This window comes from Dryobates pubescens, chromosome 8 (genome assembly GCF_014839835.1).
Source record: "Dryobates pubescens isolate bDryPub1 chromosome 8, bDryPub1.pri, whole genome shotgun sequence".
NCBI classification, from domain to species: domain Eukaryota; kingdom Metazoa; phylum Chordata; class Aves; order Piciformes; family Picidae; genus Dryobates; species Dryobates pubescens.
The window spans coordinates 23,841,212-23,856,454 of record NC_071619.1 but is presented as its reverse complement, the minus strand read 5'-3'; positions in this window follow the sequence as shown (position 1 = coordinate 23,856,454).

The following is a 15,243-nucleotide window of genomic DNA, read 5'->3' as shown; positions in this document are numbered from 1 at the left end:
GCGTGGGGCTGCGATACATGTGGTACCGCCGCCACCCACCTGCGCCGCAGCTCAACACAGCACGCGTGGGCCCGCATAGACCGGCTTGTCGCTACAACCCCCCGGAAACAGCGGCTGCGCCCCAAGTTCCAGGAGAAGCGGCTGCGGCGGAGCTCTATTGCTGGCGCACACAGCGGCGGCCGGACAGCGGGCGGAGCTATCTGCTTCCGCAGCGGCAACACAGCCGCGCTCTGAGCCCGGCCACCTAGCCACGCCTGGTGTGGGGGTAAGAGCTTTCCCGCAAGCGCTGTGAAGAGCCGCGGTAGCTATCTGGTGATGCACCCCACAGCATCGGGGACTGAGGAGGTGTGCGGGCCCCGCCAGCGGCTGACCGGCTCAGACAGCTACCCGGGAGCTCCCATGCAGCAGCTTTTCGAGGGTGTCTCCCTACTCACTGGCTGTCATGGTTCCAGAAATCAATGTGAAAAAGATCTTTCTTGAAAAAAATAAATCCTTACCAAGGACTAAGGGAAGGCAAGTCAGAGGGTTAAAAATATCTAAGGGCTGTCAGTGCTATGAACACAGACATAGAGTACTGAAATGATGGGGTTTTCGATTTCAGATATTCTGTCCACCACCTCACAAGGACATGACTAGGCATGCAGCATTCAAGGAACTATAGGTGAGAAGTGAGTCGCTGTTTATCTCCGGCCTGTGCCTACGCCTTAAGGCAAGTCCTCCTGAAGCTATTCAGAAGTACTGGCCCTGCTTAATTAAGCGAAGGTCCCTCCTCTCCAGGGTAATTTGCATTTTGCCAAGAAATAGGGAGGAGCAGGGCTGCTAAAGAGGTGTCTAGGTCATGAACTGCTTGCCTCTGTTAACACTAGCCAGATCCTAAGTCCCAGGTAGGTAGGTAGGTTCCAGCAAAGACTCTCAGCTTGCAGCTGAGGCCATGGCTCTCACTACGGTCCTGCTGCTGGTGAAGGTGTCTGAGAATAAAAGAACGCACTTTGCAGGGTCCCACAAAATGAGGAATTCAAGACTCCTATCAGTGGAATAGGCCCAGGTTGACTAAAACTCATATTTGGTAAACCTGAGTCCTCACTCTCTGACAAGTTACATGGGAAAACCCCCCACTTTTCAGTATTTGCAAAATCCTGATGTCTTCAATAAACAGGAGAATTTTACGGGCAGTGGAAGAGTACTCTTACACTGAACACACTTGGTTCCTGCCCCACCTCTTCCTCAGTAACACCTACTTGTATGACAGCAGAGATGCTTTTGGCATGCAAGTCTGGGGGAAGCTACTGATACTACAGCTGTGAAAATAGTGTCTTAAATAAGCATGTTATTTGTGTCCTGGCTTTCTCCATTTTATAAGCTTATAGAAATGTCACAAAAAATGTTGCATCCAACTGCTCTGCATAAATATTGCTTGTGAAACATGCTAGGTAGGTCTGTTAAAAAACAGCAACTTAGAGAAAAATTTCTACCTCTGTGATGGGAGAATGATTATTTTTTTTCTCTTGGACTTGCTCACAATAAATAATCAGGTTGCATTCTACTTCTGTGTTGGAAATGGGGTTTGCTAATAAGGGAAGCCTGTTCCCTAGACCACATGAAGGAGCTGTAATGCCCAGTATTACTAGAGAAATCAGGCATGACACCATAGCACCAGACATCGAAAACAGCTGCCGTGGTGCAGATTTGTGAGCGTTGACACAATAGGATGCCTACAGAGTGAGTGGGGTTAAGAGCTGGATGCACTGAGGAGGACTGGGCTCACTTAAGGAAGCCTGTGATAGTGACCCTCCAATCATTTACATCAAACCCCTATGAGATATGAGAGCACTATGCCTTTTGATTAGCAGGCAGGATAACATGGGAAGACCTGTTTCTGCCTGCCAGGTGGCCACTGGCTCCAGGGATGAAACCAAAAGCCTACACCTTGGTTGGTTTATTGGGGTATGTGTTTTTTATTTTTATTACATTTCTTTTGTTTTATAAAAAAGTAATTAATGACATACATATTAAAAACTAGGCATACTTAAAATTAGTGCAGAGCCACATTTTAAACACAGACAGGATTTTCACATATAGTTTTCAATATTCTAGGTACAATATTGCTTTCATACACCACCATGGCATGTGTATCTCTCCAGAGGTACACATCAGGAGCAGTTCCATGATTAGTGGTCTTCCAAAGGGCCACAGATCTCAAGAATTTTATTGTTTAATATTTTTTTTTTGTATGCGAGTGCATTTGTACAAGTTCATGATCACCCATGTAGAAAACCTTCATTTGGCAAATGGAAAATTACCCAACAATTAAAAATACAAAAGCAAATCACAAAAATACTGCCTTTCATAAGGCTACAAATGAAGTCATTTTTAAATGAAAACACTGTACATTAAGTATCTCGGAAAAGGCCAGCTGTATTCTTTATCAGGAACAAACCCATAACACAAACAAACCCAGTGAGCAATCCCCTGACACCCCAAAGGTCATTTTCCCGTGTCTGTACCCCACCTTTGGTATTAACGCTTTCTCCACTAAAAGCTATAAATTAGTCTGTTTTCTATAGATTTCTTAAAGTAAGTGAATTCTGACCAGAATAGAAACGACTTGGGCAGTTGGCCCACAAACCTAATGCTGGCAGAATTAATCTAGCAGATTCTGGACACAGTGAGAGTGAACGTTCAGTACTGACATGTAAGTTAATATGATGCTGCCAATAACCAAATGCACACACACAGCTTGGCTTCCCATAGGGCAGGAAGGCAGCACACATTTGGCAGGTTATTCTCCTCTAGCCCTTGCTGACTTTGCTTATCTTCCTTCCTCTTCCACGTAACACACAAGACTCTGAGCAAGCACTCCACGCTCAGACCTGTAAAACCTCTAGCCACTTAGGACAACACTGCCAATACAGAAAAAAACACACTAACTTTTTCATCAACCAAGCATATCCACTGTCATTTTCATGTGTGACCCAAATGACAGGTTGAACTCTGGCCACCAAAAGCAAAAAGGTAACTTTTTGGCCCACTTTGCTCCCCACTTTGCTCACTCTCAAACAGCAAATCTAATCCAGTTCCCAAAATTTCATTTTTCACACCCAGCCAATGAGGGTCATAGTCATTTACTGTTTCCAGCAGCTGCTGCCCATACAATGGAGCTGGAGCACTAAATGTCCCTTGGTACCCCACTTCATGTTTTGGAAGCGCCAAAGGAGAACTAGCATGACTACTCATGACCAGAGGTGGACTGTGCCTCATCTGGTCGAGCTCAAGCTGAGATTCCCCTTCACCATAATTGAAAGTGTCAAAAGAAGTGTTTGATTTGATATAGAAATGGTTTTCAACACTTAGGCCCTGGTTAGCATTTAAATAGTTTAAGACAGGCTTTCTATACATGTTCTCTTTAGCTGCCAGATACTGGTGATCTTCTATACAAGACTGAAAAACATCTGCATCTGAGTAGTAGCTTTCAGTGAAAGATTTCTTCAGGTATGGATATTCCTGTGCCTCCTGCACAGGGAGTGAGACCTGGGAGGGATTTCCCATGCCACCTGTACTTAGCGAGACCCCTTTTCCCATACAGTCCAAACCGAAGTGATCTGGGGTCTGACCTTGGGCAACAAATGTGTTATCCAAGCTCCTGAAATGAGTATCGAACCTAGAGTACGGCTGTCCCGGGTAAGGCGACGTATGGCATGCAAAATTCTGGTTTTCTCCTGGTAGGCCGGGCTGCGGATGGACAAGGCTCCGGTCTGTCCCAAGCACCTGCATCGTCCGGGATCTCTCCAGGCAACCGCCGCCGCAGCGGGTCGCCTTTTGCTTCCCACAGGCCGGTTTGGGGTAGGCAGTGGCTTCGTTCTTCTTGTGGTTCAGCTGCCGGGCTCTCCTGTTCTGAAACCACACCTGCGAAGCCAACAGAGACTGAGCACCTGCCCCCGCCTCGGCTAGGCCAGAGGAGACCGCCCCGCCGCCTCTCCCGTCCCTCTTACCTGGATCCTGGACTCGGGGATGTCGGTGAGCGTAGAGAGCTGCTCCCGCAAGGCGATGCCGGGGTAAGGCTCTTTCTCGAAGGCGCAGACCAACAGCTCCAGCTGCGCCTTGCTGAAGGTGGTCCGCTTCCGCCGGCCGCCCTCCCGCCCCGAACCAGGGACGGTGGGACGCGGCCGGGCTTCGTCTGCAGGGAGCGAGAAGAGAGCGGCGGCCAGCGGGGACCGCGGCGAGCAGCGTTCCTCTCTTCCTACCCCGCCGCTGTCACCACCACCACCATCAACCCACTCGGCTGAACCCCGGGAAGCCTTAGTGGTAGGGCTGGGACCGGAGGGAAGGGTGGCGAGCTCCATGCGTGCCAAGGCGTGCGGGCTGCAGGGCGGCACAGGCCGCTCCGCACCTTATGAGCCCTCCGCCCCGGCCGTTAGCGACCCCCCACCCTCCTGGCCCAGCCCCACCAATGGAGCCGGGGCCTCCAGGCCTGCGAGGGTGACTCAGAGCCGTCTCCCACACCTCCATTGTCATCCCATCACCAAAATACACATAATGAGGTCTCGCCCCATCGAAGGAGCCAAAGCGTCTCCCAGAGAAGAGCCCACTGCCGCCACAAACCCATCTGCCTTTCTTTAATTCAGATGGAGTGAATAATTTAATGACGTTATCTTACACCTTTAGTTTGGCCTTCTGGGGAGGCACCCCTTCTCTCTGAACTGCAGGCCTGGGGCTCGACTGGAAACCTAGTGGCTCCCCTGGATGCCAGAAGGAAACCATCTCAGCTCTTACAGCACCCGGGTGACAAAACGTGTGTTCCCCATTCAGTTACCCAACTCCTATTCCCATTTATGGGATCTTTGTTATCAACTTAACTGCAGTACATAAAATGCTGCCAGCTTTACAAGATACTGAATCCAAACTCACCAAAGCCTCCCCCAACACACTCTGAGGTGACGTGGGGGAGAAGAAGCCATCTCCCTCCTGAGTGTGCTGAAGAGCTCAGCACAAGCTTTCCCTTTCCTAGGGCTGCTCTTACCACCCCCCCCTCACCCCCCCTTCTGGGTGAGTAGAGACGGCTTTATGCATCCAAGTCATGTACAGAACAAACAAGGTCTGTGCTTTCAGCACAAGGTGAAATCATGACCAATGTATTAATCCAAAAGAGAGGCCAGTGATACTGTGTAAGAGAGCCAAGAGTGACATAAGGACTTACAGGGAGCAACAGTTGCAGTGCCGAAAAGGATTACATGTTAGAACAGGATTAGAACAGCAGCAAATCAATCAGTCAATGTAATAATCTGTCAAATGCTGCCATTAATGGCTATTGCTAGAGGTGTTCAAGAACAACAGCATCATTACTTTCATGTGTTTTTCACCTCAACATGTCCTCATTAATTTTTCATATTTATGACCTGCTTCAGCTTGCTCTGAAACTAAAGGGTACAAGGACAAAGTATGTGAGCTGTCACAATACTATTTGCATTCTGCAGGGAACAGTGCATCCACCTCCCATGCAACCACTTTTGGGCTGAGCTGGGAGAGAGTTTTAACGTAATACACACCACCACAGTAGTTCACTACATAAAGGAATGTTCTTCCAGGCAAGGGTGACTGTCAGCCCCTGTGAGTCTAGTAGAGTCTGGATTCCTTTAGTAGCTCATCTGATGTAAGGCAGGGCAAATGCCATGAGAAACCAGTGTACCTAAATAACATTTTTAAGCAGAAGTGTATGGGAAGTTGGAATTTCAGAGGGGTGAAAGCAGCATATAGTTCAAAACATCTGGAAACAACAGCTTAGAGCAATTCCTCAGTAGTCCTCCCATGGCTTCTACCATTGTATTCCCATAAGCCTGGACTGTCACAGCACAGAAACATCCCACAAGATTTCTTTTCTCCCCCAGAACTCCAGGATACTTCACATTTTCCTGTCTATGTAAGCAATAAAATTTGTATTTAAGCAAGACTTTTTATGTGGGAGAAGGGCAAAAAGCAGCCAGATAGCAAGCGGTTCAGCAGTTCTAGGTACAGTCAGGGTGTGCTGCTAGTGCTTCAGGTTAACTTCACTTTTAACATTCAGATACATATGTAGGGAGGGGTGGACATTAAAAGCTTGGTGACATAGTTTATTGACAGTCTTCTCTACAGCAAATCCACCTTCAGTTATCCCTTCTTGTTCTAAGCCCCTGGATGGAATTCTACTTGCCTTTAAGCCCCTATATGCCTTCACACACAGTCCTGCACACACCACCTTCAGTGCACATGTGAATAGCAAATGAGCCAAATCACAAAGCTACTTCTTAATAAAAAACAAACAAACAAACAAACAAACAAAATCCAACCCAACCCAACTACACAAGATAACTTTTCTTGGTTTTGTTTTTTTGGCCAAGTTAGTTTTTTTGCAATCTCAGGTCAAGCACCAGCATGGGTGGGGAGGCACAGGAGCAGAGGGTTGGGGAACCCCAATTTAAACTGCCACTTGAAAGTATGGAATTGCACATGATCTTTCCACCTCTCTGCAATTCCAGTACAACTATCTGTGGAGTGCATAACAAACTGGAACAAGAATACCAAACATGTTTGTAGGATACAAAGACAGCTTACTCATTTAGCTGGGCCACAGGCAAGGCTAGAACAAATGCTGTCATTCCTTCTGAATTTCCAATTTTCATGGCACAAAGCATCATCTCATAGGAGTAACTATAACCCTGGCCTTGTAGGCAGCCTTCAATACTGATCTTAAAAAGATATGGAAGCCACCCTGTTCCGACAAACACACCTTATGGCCACAGCCACTGCAGAGGAGATATCGAGAGGAGTCAGCAGAGGCTTGCACCAACTTGCACCACTTGCTGATAGTGACTGTCCATGACTACTAGCTAGGTCAAATAGACCAGGCTTTTGTTAATATCCTCTGGCTATGGAGAGCAATTCACAGTTCCCGGAGTTACTGTTTCAGGCACTCTGCCAGGCAGCCTCTTTACACCCTTCATTTTTAGAGATTTTCTTTGCAATGCTAATTGATAGAGACTTAGATTGCAAGTTTTGAAGAGAAATTCCAGGAAAGAAGATGACAATCTTTGCCTCCCCCACTTCTTCCCCCTCTTCTGCTGAGATGTATGAACTTGACCTAATATAAGAACAAATTCCTGCTACACCTACAGTTTGACCATACAATAATCCAGGCAACAACACTGACCAGACCTTGCTGCCCATGTTCCCTTGGCATCATGCTGTTGAGTATCAGTCATAATCAAAACAACTGTTTGTGAGCTCCTCTATCTCTAAACTGTATCAGGGAAATAGTATTCCTTCCCCTGTGTGTTTTACTCATTTCACAAATAAGGGAATGGGAGGAGTGTGGGGAAAGAAGCAGGAATACTGAAAGCAGCATGCTTAACATAACCAGCATCTCTTTGGTTCACAGATTGTCTTCAGGCTCTCACAAAAATCCATGTAGTTACGCTAGAGATTTCAGCATGGTGTCCTCTGCTAATGTTCCTTCATGCCAGAGTCATGGTAAAAGTGCATCTTACAGAGGAATCCAAATCACTGGTGAGATATGCTGAATACACAACAAAAATTACAGGCATGTATATAAAGGACATTTATGGGAAAGAATACAGTTGTTAGACAAGGACAGTGCTCTTTAAAATGGCTCTCAAAAAAAGGTCTGCATCTATTCTAATCCAGATGAGGGCATCACAAGCTCCTGTCCTGTCTCACTCCGGAGTAGCCATAGTGTCCACAGTTGCAAGGATGACCCCAGAATCATGCTAGCCTGAATGAGATGCCAAATTACCCAGTGCAGAACGGTCTGAATCACCAGGCGCCTGCCTGGGGAGTCAGGACAAGCACAGCCGTTTAGAAATCCCTTACATCAAACATTTTTCTAGGGCAGTACAAAGCTATTGATGTTTAAACAGAACTTTCATCCTGAAGGAGGCAAGATCAATTTCACTAGTTGTTCTTCAGGCATTAACACCTCATAAAAAGGATGCTCATGCCCTGCTTATCTGGAGTGCATCTTTAATTATCTTTTGGTACACCTTTTGCAGCCCATTACTTACCAGGCAACACTGCTTTAATGATGGGCTAGGCAGTAAAAGGCAGCTCTTACATCACTGAAAGACTACAAAACAACCTTGGGGAATTGCAAAGAGGTTTCCATGTTCAAATGTAGAACTATAGAATTCAGCAAAATGAAGTGCATTCTACTCCACGAAGATTTCTCCCTATGCACAGTACTGTGTCACAGCCAGGTGTACCTAGCAACCCTCCAAGCAACATGAGCAGCTAAGTGATGCTCTCACCTGCTGTTCAGGGAAAGGCACATTTACAGTAGCCTGTCTTGTTTTGAAAACAATTCAGTGCCCAGACTTCCTGCATGCTGTGTCAGGGCAAGCAGAATGGAAGCACTATTTGCACCTTGAGGAAAAAAAAAAAAGAGCAGAACTTACCATAACCTTTGCTTTCTAAGAGTGCTCATTCCCCACTTCAGAAATGGCTGTTGGGAGAGCTGTCACCCACGCTACTGAGCTTTTCCTTACAGCAAACACATTTATTATGCTGAAGCATTGTTACAGCCTTTTTTCCTACCTGAAATTAATGTTATTTCTAACACTTGAAGGCAGAGGAAGGCAATACTGCTGAAAACATCATGCACTTTTGCAACATGACTCAGTTGCCATTAAAATCTATAGATCTCAAGGTGAAAAAGCATTAGGCCATTTTCACATAACTTCTGAATAACCTCACACTTACATTTTTCTTATATTTAGCCCTCAAAATAATTCATGTCACTGACTGCAATTACTGAAATCTAAAGTAACTGTAAAAAAGGGTCAAACTTGCTAAGATCAAATGTCTGTCTAGCCTAATTTACATTTAACTCTTCTGCATCAGCCAAAAATGGACAATGTTTAGGCAAGGTAGGTATCTATAACAAGCCCAATGAGCAACATTACTTAGTAAGTATGATGATTTTAGCTTGACAGCATCTTCTGGACAGGACTTAACCACATGTTATATGAACTAGTATTTCTCTGTATGTGTTCTTAACATGCTGCCTGCTAGAATCATTTGGCACTCACTGTCTCCCACACAAGATCATGAAATTACCTTTGCTGGTTCCAGTGGTTCACACTGCCCATTTTTTCATCAAGCCCAAATGCTTTCCTCCTTCAGCCACCTCTTTTCCAGACTGAAGAATCCCATCTTACTCATGATTACTTGCCCTATGGTAACTGTTCCATGTCTTTGATCATTCATGTTACCCATTTCAGACCCTTTTCTGTTTCTACTGTATCCTTCCTGAGATAGACTAGAATGACTCTCAGAATTTAAGATGTAGAGGGATCATGGTGATTTACATATTATGATTATAGTGTTTATTCTCCATTGCTATCCCAATAGTTCTTAACATTTGCATTTTTTATTATCACTGACTTTGCATTCTTACAAAGATATCAAACTCTACTCCTGAGTTGTAACAGTAATCTATTTTCTGAACCTGAAAATAGGTACTTAGTTGTACTGTCATTATGCTGTATGCTGGTAAGGTTTTGAGGCCTGTGACAATCTTGAAAGAAATTGTGATTCATTTCATATAGAAGACTGCCTCAAATTTTAAAGGAAATACAACTCAGGTAAAACTGAAACCAAAGTATTTGCAAATTGTGTCTTTTATTAAAGGTAGCCCAGTGGTGTACAACACCATTCCTTTTTCTCGTGGGCAGTTGTTAGGGAAGATAGATGTAGAACAGCACAGATTTGCTGGGAAGATAGTGATTAGCGCTGCCACTCTAATGCAGTACAAAGTCTTCTGCTCTGGTGGAGGGAAATCTGTCTTCTATGGGCCAGATCTCCCTCACACAGTCAGAACACTTTTTTAAAGTTTGGACAGGCTGAGCCTGTAAAGAGTTAGAATGTCCACTGGGATGGGTGAATCAGCAGAGCAGGGGCCAAACCAGCTCAGGAATGTACTGGAGTAGGTTTTCTACAGAGATTATCAGTGTTCATGAGCCCTTGTAATGCCAAGTAGAAAAGTTGCACAGGAACCCATGCAGTAGCAAACATGTCTACTAAAATCCTGACTCAAGAAATGTCAAAAAAATTGTGTATAAAATATTCTCCTGAAGTCCATCCAAGACTTCCAGTGGATTACTGAGTGCTGTTCAGTCTCCCAAGCTTTCATTTTGCTTGAGCATCATTTGGACAGATACAATTTTCATTTAAATGTAGCAGGATTTTGTACCCAGTCCAGTGAGGTTCAGAGTCTGCATCACATTATGGTAATTCTTTCCCTCATACTCCCTGCTGTCTCCTTCCTTGTTTCTTTTCCTTTGTAGGAATGTCTCTGTCATCATCCTTACCCATGCTGTTTGGGTAACTGGCAGATGCCCTATGACTGATGGCTCCAGAAACACTTATGGACTCTTAGCACCTGAAAGGAACAGACCTCTGAACAGATATTTTAGGACTACTGTATCTTTTTCTTTTGCAGTCAAAATACAAACACACCCGTGTGATACTATAGAAATACAACAAATTGCAACATCATAGTCTGCCAAACATGATTACGATACCTAGTCACCTAAAGATGAGTGAATTTGGCCTTAAGGGTAGTCTGCTGGGGCTGGAGACAAGTTGGCTGGAGTCTTCTCCCTGTTCTAAGAACTATTGCTCTAACTTCCCAAGTCAGTCCTACTCCTTCTCATGTCCCAAATGACATCTCCACCCATGTGGTTGTAATGAAATGTTCTTCCCACCCATCTGCTAGTAACCCCATTTCTTTGCTAGATCAATGCTGTCTTTTTTTGTACTACTATTAGCTTTTCCATCAGAACATTCCTATTCCAGACATGTAGGGGAAAAATACTCAAGAGCTAGCAAGCTGTGTTAGTTGACACAACTTGTTCATTAATTGAGAAGCACAATTAGCTGGCCCAAATAGACCCTCAGGAACAGTGAACTAACTGTAAACCTTTCTTTTTTTCCCAATACTGCACTTCTGTGTTTACTGCGATGCATGTGAAGAACTTGACAACCTAAGGCAGTGTCTTTGATAACAGGAAGCAGAACCCAAGAGTTAGAAATTCTTTCTGACATAAACATGAAGTGACATCAGATACCAAATACTATGTATTAAACTACACATTCGCTTTCATCAAGTGCATAAGGGACAGAAGGCAACATCCAGATTCTGATGGTTTGCTGCAGACTTCCTCCCTCAGACTGTTTTAATTATTTAGTCTATAGTGTTGTAGGTTGCTGGTGTGCAGTCACAACCCCTTATCTGTGTGTAATACATTTTTGAATAAACTACAGAGGTTTTTCTACAAACAAAAAACCCCTGTAAAATACATGTAGCATACATTTACTTTCAAAAAATCCCACCAAATACTTGTAGCATAAATCCAACTGTTACTGAGATATCAAGTCAGTGTTACTATTTCATTTTTTAAAGCTACCTCACACAATAATAGAAAGCCACCAAAAATGTTGACAAAATATTTTCAGTAGGATTAAAGTTGTTGACTTCCAGTAAAAATGTCAGTTAAAACATTTACAGAACTGTAAAATGCACATCTGTTCCTGGGTTTCAAACTGGTGAGCCTTGGCTTTCTATTTAGAAGGGCCTATTAATGCAAAATTGGCTGAAGCATGTTTCACCTTTCTGTTCCTTTTTAATAAGAACAAAAACCCCACAGTGGTACTGTTAAAATGAGCATATAGAACATAAATTAATCTCTAAAATGCACAAAATGAGTTTGTAGTAAAATTAACAAGAAACTCACACTTTTATAGCTTATTGGTATTAGTTCTTAAACTTTGCAAAGAACAAATATTTGGCTGGGACCCTTATAACTGGTAATTTCCAAGACTTGAATTATGCTCCCAATTGTGTTAAAAATGTGATAGCAGAGAATTTGCTTTATCAGAGATCCAAGAAATCCATTGACCTATGAGGAGGATACAGCAGATATATATGCAAAGGTTTATTTATTTCCAAGTCACCAAGGGTATTCACTACAACAAGCAGGATTACTACACTCCATTGTTTCTTCTTATGTGCATCTCATTACTCTTTACATTTTTTTCTAAGTGTGAGAATCTGCTGAAAATCATAAACCTCAAAACAGTAACGCTAGTCTAAAAATATTTCATATTGCAGTTTAAGATCACACTTTTTCTTAGCTTCTCTAATCCTAGAACTAAAAGATTGAAGTGTAATATTTTTTAATTCCCCATTTATAAACAACAGAGGAACACTCACATTAATTAGTTACATTAGGACTCAGACATTGCTTGCAGTAGTTTCATTACAGCATTTTGTCATTTAACCCTGATTTTAAAATCCCATCTCCTTAGGTGACTTTCACTGAATACATTTCAGCTTTTTTTATACCAGCTTCAAATCCAATTTAAAGTCAGCTGAAGTTCATTTCCAAGTAACTTCCTAGAAGAAGCCAAACCCCCTCTTACTTACACAAAAAGTTGCTGTTTACACAAGCCACCTCACTGACTCCAGTAAGATGACTCATACCATAAAGATTGGTGTGAATTAGACTAACCCTCCCACTCTCCCCTTTTTTTAAAAAAGAATTTTAAAGAACTAACCTGTCTCTATCTAGTCTCTGGCATCTACCAAGAACACCAAACAAAAGAGGCAGACTACCTGGCAAATACCCATTGTACTTTCCGATGAAAGTGAGATAGTCAATATCTCTAAGTTAGAGATAGCAAATGTTTCTGAACTGAAGGGGGAGCAAGTTTTCTTCATTACTAGTTACAACAGAAACATCAGAATTTGAAAAATCTAAGACAGTGATGTATTGATCTAAATAGTGTGTGAAATGGGCTAGTTATGTCTCAGGGATTAAGCAAGAAGAATGCACAGGTCCATTTAGTTTTCATATCCAGTCACTATAGAGATGTCAGGACCCTACAAACACAACTTCAATGAAAAAAAAAAACAACACCCCAACAACAAACATTAAACAGATGTAGTTGTCTGTGAAATCTCAGAGGATTATACATCACATTTTCATGTTACTGTACAGCTAGTAACCTTACCTGTTGATCTCGTAACAAACTTCTCTTTTGGTCAGATTCTTAAAAAGTAGCTATGGCTTTAATTGCCAACCTAATCTGAAATCTAAACCAAGAGATGCGAGTGAAAGAAAAAATGTTTGTAGGTAATCCTGAGGAAACCTTTTTTTTCCCCTGACTTGTTTTTAAGATTGAGCAGGGACTTGTCTTCATTAACTGTTCAAGTTCAAGGCTGTGGAGATGCCTGGGACTGGTAGAGCTACCTGCATCAACAACACTGGCAGCAAATAAGGACTGCTGTTACACATGAAGACAGGCCTCTCTTTGTGACCAATGTCTACCTGGGACAGGAAGAATACTGCTTAAGGCATACCATTTAAACATAAATGATTTAAATATAAATCAACTACTGTTGGTGAGACAGAAAGAAGGGTAAGTCGGCTTCCCTGCCTCTGCCCAAAAGGATGTGGTGGAGTATGGCAGAAAGGACAATACAACATCATCCACATACCACCTCTGAACTCACATGGCTGCTTTTGGCCACCAAAGCCAGTCTAACAAAGCAAATGTCCAGAGAGATGCACAAGCAGCTGAGATGTGTGTGTCCCCCAAGGGTCAGTAGGAAGGGGAAGGGTTTGACTCTCCGTCCCCAGCTGCTGGGTACACACCCCGTGACGGAGGTTGCAACACCCTTCTGCCAACGCCTTTCTGCCATAGCAGCGGCCAGCTGACAGCTCATTTCTCTCCTGGGTACTTGACTGCCCTCTCCAGTCACCTCCGCGGAGCAGCACATCCATCCTTTTCACAAGTCTTGCTTTTTGTTTCCGTTCTAATCGCCTCATTGTGCCCTTAGAAGTTCTCGGTGTGTGGGCAGAGCTTGTTGTGTGGGGCACAACAACTCCAGGTATTTCTACCACAAAGCTCGGACCGTCTCAGGATCTCAGCACAACCTTTGGACACAGATTTACAGGCAGGGAGAAACAATTTGTGTAGGATGTTCTGAAGAGCAAGGAATTAAGTCATGAGCCACAAAAACATGCAGAATTTTAGAAATTTCTGCCAGATACCAAGACATTGGAGATGAAGCCACACAAACTTTTCCCTTATATCAAGAAAGCAACCCAGGCAACTTTATCATGCAGGTGGCAATCCATGTAGCCAGCTTCTCAGATGGCCTCCCAGAAACAGCTTTTACCACTGTGTGAATTTCTTACCAAACTGCCTTATAATCTCCACAGAACACCTCATCAAAATAAGCACAGTGCTTTGGGCAAGAATAGCTGGGAATTAAATACAGAAACAGGGAAAAAGAACTGTCTTAGGAAAGAACAAAACTAATCCAAACACTTGCAAAGTCAATCCCCTTCTACAGCGATTCTTTTCTACAACATAGTGCTCATGCTGGGAAAATATCAGCACTTGCTGCATTAGTTGTTGAAGAAAAGAGTTTTACAGGCTCGTCATCATCACATAGTCAAAAGAACAGTGTATTTTGCCTCCAGGCAAGGGGGACAGCACAGTCAACATTTCTTACCGTATCTTCTATGCTGTCAAAGTCACTGTCAAGCAAACAGATAGCAAAGCTCAAACGAAAGCATGAGACCCTCCCTCCAACATTTCTATCTGTGGACCGAGTCCAAATCTATCCCCAAAGGGCATACAGTAGAAAATTCTGTACTTAATACACTTTAAATCTGTAGGCTTCAATTACATATTTTCTAAATAACAGGACTGAATTGCTCAGAGATAGAAATCATAGAATATTTTCGATTGAAAGGGACCTAGCGAGAACCACTGCTATTTCCAATCCACACGTGGCCTGAGCCAGTGCTACAGTGCCCGTCTGTACCGAATAGAGTCCTCTGCCCCTTCCGTTGGAAGACGCCTTTCAACCGCATTTTCCCTGTGACTTCACCATTTGTGCCACAAGAGGGCACTCGTAGCTTAACTACGGCACCGTTCACCTCCGAGTTGAGAGACAAGGGGTGGCCTAGAAAGGTGCACGGAGTTGAGACAAGTGCTAATAGAGGATGTCAGTACCTGCCTGGACGTGCGCGGAGCCTTGGGCACTCTACATTTGCTGTAATTGTCTGTTTTCCTACGTTTTCTGCTTTTCCTCTATCCCTGAAGCGGAGAGCTGTAGCTTTGATAGGTTGGACACGATGATCTTGAGAGTCTCTTCCAACCTGGTCTGGTCTACTCTAATTC